Source organism: Pinus tabuliformis, chromosome 3_1 (assembly GCF_031772625.1).
Source record: "Pinus tabuliformis cultivar Carrire ecotype Pingquan chromosome 3_1, CPIR1, whole genome shotgun sequence".
NCBI classification, from domain to species: Eukaryota; Viridiplantae; Streptophyta; class Pinopsida; order Pinales; family Pinaceae; genus Pinus; species Pinus tabuliformis.
In genome coordinates, this window is record NC_142301.1 from 389,544,005 (window position 1) to 389,549,301 (window position 5,297).

The window sequence follows — 5,297 nt, forward strand, 5'->3', positions numbered from 1 at the left end:
CACTCATGTCCAATTTTAGAAATTGCAGTGAAGTGTCGCTTTTTCCTTAATTTTAGGCATGTGTGTCATAAACCCTAACTTTTCCAAATCTATTTAATTGATGCTCCTAAAGCTCATTTTCACACTTGATCTTGGAGCTATAGCATTCCTAAGGATATCAAGTAACATTCGATACGAATGTTATCGCTTTTCCGGGTGAGTTTTAGCTAACCTTCTTATGTCCAATGTTTCCCTTGACATGGCAATTACTTTTAGTATCAGGGTTGCATTATGCTTGCTCATAGTAGTGTCCTAACTTCTTGATAGCTTATTTTAGATTTTGGGGTTCCAACAACTCAATCTTGTCTCTAAATGCAATAGGAAACCCAATGATGAATCTATGGATTTTGGCTTTTTCCTCCTTGATATATGGAACATACCTCAATAGTTCCAAAACTTTGGTGACATATTCATTAATTGTTAAGTAACCCACTTTGAGTTCATAGAATTCTTTGGCCTTACTATCATAGTAGCGTTCAAAAAAGTATTGCTCTCTGAAGACCTTATGAAACTAGTCCCACGTAAATTCTCTTTCAACAATGGACCTAACATTATTTATCTCCTCCCACCATATGTCAATTTTTCTCGTTAAGATGTAGGTGGACACTCTACCTTACATATTTTCTGAATAGTCATGTATTTTGTAAAATTATTCTTTCCCAACAACCAAGACTCTACATCCGCTTCTTTCCTCATATACCCATCAAATTTTGGTGGCTTAGCTTTCTTAAAATCCTTAGGCATGTGGTCCCTTTCTTTGCTTCTTGAATGATGATGGTAACTATGAGAATGGTGGTGCCTTTAGGCAACAAAACTAGATGGTTCACTAGAATAATGCACCTATGTAGTAGTTCCTCCAATTGGGGTACTCAAAGGTACATCCCCTGGGTTCGTGTTGGGATTCTCTCATATCACTTGGCCCTTGAATCAAGTCACCAAGGGAAGAGCGAAAGAGAAATTATCTTGGTCTGAATCTCAACATAATGCATTCACAGAGTTGAAAGATCGCCTCTGCATGGCACCATTGCTCGCATTACCAGAGTTGGAACAACCATTTGAGGTTAAGAAAGATGCCTCTGACTATGCTATTGGGGCAGTCCTTACTCAACATGGGCATCCAGTAGCATATCACAGTGAGAAATTTTCAGACACAATCTGGAAGTATCCCACTTATGACAAAGAGATGTATTCCATTGTGCAGGCCTGCCGACAATGGAAGCATTACATTTTGGGGAAGGAAACGATCATCCACACAAACCACCAACCCCTGTAGTTCATACAAACCCAAGGGAAATTGTAGAATGATCGCCATCAGAAGTGGTCCACATACCTGCAATAGTTCCATTTGAATATCAAGTATAGGAAGTGGTCCACATACCTGTAGATTGCCTCAGTCGACCACCGATCATGGCGTTAACGACTATGCTCAACTCTTGTGGGCACGAACTTCTGATTCGCCACTTCTCTAGGAAAGCGACCCAGAATTCGGCCACACATACCAGACACTCTTGGAGGGTTAGCATGTTCCATATTTTCACCTCTAGGATGCCCTGTTATGCCACCTGGATCACCTTTGTGTTCCTTCAAGCGAGCGTGCCAAGATGATTTGGGAAGCACAGACATTTCGGGGTCGAGAAAATGGTGGCAGTACTACAGAATTATTTCTATTATCCGAATCTTAGATAGGATGTCAGGAAGTACATTAGATCATGCACTGCTTGTGCCATTGCCAAACCGAGCATCAAGAAGTGAGGCATCTATACCCCGCTACCTACCCCTAGTCGACCTTGGGAATCCATCTCCATGGATTACATGTCAGGACTTCCTTCCACTAAGCATTGAAACAACTTTGTTTTTGTGGTCGTCGATAGGTTCTCGAAGATGGCCATTATGGCTTCCTGCAAGAAGAATGTCACAACAGAAGCCACTGCTAAACTCTTGTTTGAACGAGTGTGGGTACACTTTGGGATCCCATAGTCTATCATCTCAGATCGGGATAGCAGGTTCCTGAGTACATTTTGGTCAAGTCTCTGGTTGATGCTCGACACCAAACTCACTAAGTCCACATCCTTCCATCCTCAAACTGATGGCCAGACAGAGGTTGTCAACAGGATGATCGTACACACTCTGTGCATATACAACTAAAAGCATCCACACACATGGGACGAGAGCCTCCCCTATGTTCAGCACAGCTACAACCGGGCTCTCCATAGCTCAACTGGCCACAACACTTTTCAGGTGGGCTTGGGATTCCAGCCACTATGTTCCATTGATGTGGCCATGCCATTTGCAGCTACTCACGTAGATTCAACTCATGTCTAGTCTGAAACAGATAAGGCAAACAGCTTCATTGAGAACATCCAACATATTTACCAGAAGGTCCATGACATTTTGGAGAAATCAAATGCCAACTACAAGCAGTGACATGATCAACATCTGGGCCACACAAGTTTCAGGTGGGTGACAAAGCCTGGTTGCATTTGCAAAAGGAACGCCTTACCAGAGCCTATTGGAAATTTAGACCGCTCTGATATGGTCGTTACACCATTACCAAGGCTATGGGAGACAATGCATTTGAGCTCAACATTCCCCCATTACTTGACCTGCACCCAGTGTTCAATGTGGACCACCTTCGGCCATACTTTCCACCATTACTAGACACATCCGACATTGCATAATAACTCACACCCAAAGAGTTAAATCCAGATTGCATCGAACAAGCTGCAACTGATCAGATCATGGAAAATTAGATCAAGCACACTCACCAGCAGAATACCCCATTGTATTGAGTTGACAAAGTAGGCCATCTCCTTCACAAGGGCAAGTGGCTCACCAGGGACCAAGTTCAGCAGAAGTTTCCTCATTTCATGGAGGAACTCAATGCAATGGGGACCATTGCTTCCTAAGGGGGGAGGAATGATCCAGGTGGATATTGGTGGCCACTTGCCAAGTCCACTTGGACCCCCACCATTGTTTCTTTTAGCTTTTCAGTTTCCTTAATTGTAGCACAATTTACTACTTTTAGTAGTTTTTTGGGTCCTGAACTTTCGGAGCCGTTTTGAGGCCCTAAATGACATTTTTTAGTAAACTTGGAAGCAACATGGGTTCATGGACCAATGTTTCTCTTCTCAAAGTTGTATTTCTTGGATAGATCTTTCTAACGAGATACTTTGCACGTTAAACGAAGATCATATGCCAAAGTTACGACCTCGGGAAGTTGATGTACCAATTTACTCTAACGGGGCCCATAGTTTGGTGTTTCATCTTCTAGGGTTAGGTTTTTGGATGTGTAGGGTTTTCCAATGTTTCTTAACAAATAAATAGGCCTTCGAGCCTCATTGTGAAACAGTTCAGAGGCATTTAGCTACCACATCTCTTCTCAGAGATAAGCTACCATCGCCCTAGACAGTTTATTTCCATTGTTGTTTGTAAGCATATTTCAGTATTTTACATTAATGAAATGAAGTATTATTTCCGCTGCATCTCTGTGTTTATGGTTATCTCTGTAATTTTTTGCGTTCTTGTTTAAATCCAGATCACCAAAACTGTGAAGGAAGCAGTAGATTCAGAGGATGGAAAACTCTGGAAAGAGGTCATGGTTGATGAAATGACATCTTTGCACAAAAATGAGGCTTGGGATCTGGCGGAGTTCCCAGCTGGAAGGAAACCCATTGGTAGAAAATGGGTGTTCAAGAAGAAGAGAAATGCAGAAGGAAAGGTGGAGAAATACAAAGATTAGTTGGTAGCAAAAGGTTATTCCCAGGTGCCAGGAATTAATTTTGGTGATATTTTTTCTCTTGTTGCCAAGGTAGCTTCTATTAGATTACTTTTATCTGTTGCTACTACTTTTGATTTTGAGGTAGAACAGATGGATGTGAAGACAACATTTCTTCATGGGGATCTCAAAGAGGAGATCTACATGAAGCAACCTGGAGGTTTTGCAGTGAAGGGTAAGAAAGAAATGGTATGCAAGTTAAAGAAATTTATGTATGCGTTAAAACAGTCACCAAGGATGTCGTATCAGAAATTTGATACATTTATACGGGGAGTTGGCCTCACCAGAAGCAAAGCAGATCACTGTGTGTATTTTAAATTAATTGTTGATCATGTTATTTATCTGGTCTTGTATGTGGATGATATGTTGCTAGGTTGAAATGACAAAGAAATTATCCAGGATTTGAAGACCCAATTGTCCTCTAAATTCGACATGAAAGATCTTGGTGCTGCAAACTATATTTTGGGCATGGAAATTAAAAAAGACTGGGAAAAGAGGAAGCTCTAGTTAAACCAGAGGATATATGTCGAGACAATACTGCAGAGGTTTAATATGCAGGATAGTAAACCGGTGAAGGTTCCTATTCCTGTAGGTGTGATGTTATCTGATTAACAGTGTCCCAAGACACAAGAAGAGGAAGAGGAAATGTCCCGTGTTCCATATGCAAGTGCAATCAGTAGCCTAATGTATGCAATGGTCTGTACTAGACCAAACATTGCACATGCAGTGGGAGTATTGAGCAGGTTTAAGTCAAAACCAGGGAAGGAGCACTGGACATCAGTGAAGCGGGTTTTCAGGTATTTGCGTGGCACTAGTGATTATGGTTTGTGCTACCAAGGAAGACCAGGATTGGACAGAGTGTTGTATATTCATGGATTTGTTGATGCAGACTGTGCTGGATATTTGGATCAGAAAAGATATACAAGTGGGTATGTGTTTAACCTATTTGGAGGTGCAGTCAGTGGGATGAGTAAGAAACAATCTGTATTGGCACTATCAACTATAGAGGTAGAATACATGGAAACCACTCATGCAAGCAAGGAAGCAGTTTGGTTGCAGAGATTTTGTTCAAGTATGGGGTTAGTACATGGAGCTATAAGGATATACTGTGATAGCCAAAGTGAAATTTTCTTGGAAAAGAACCCTGCATATCATTCAAATACAAAGCACACTGATGTTTAGTATCACTTTGTGAGGGATATGATAGAAGACAAAAAGGTGTTGCTGGTAAAGTTGGACACTTTGAAGAATACTGCAGATACATTGACAAAATTTGTGAGCTCTGAGAAGTTCCCTTGGTGTATAGCAACAATGGGTGTTGCAAGGCTGGACAAATGAATAAGCTCTCTTGTGGCCCCCTGCGAAAAGAAAACAACAAGTGGGAGAATGTTGGGTTGTGTTATATTCTTTCCATGACTAGCCCACGTAGTTAACCAAGGGGTTAGAGGGGGGTAGGAGCCCCCCCTTCGTTGCACCAATTGTG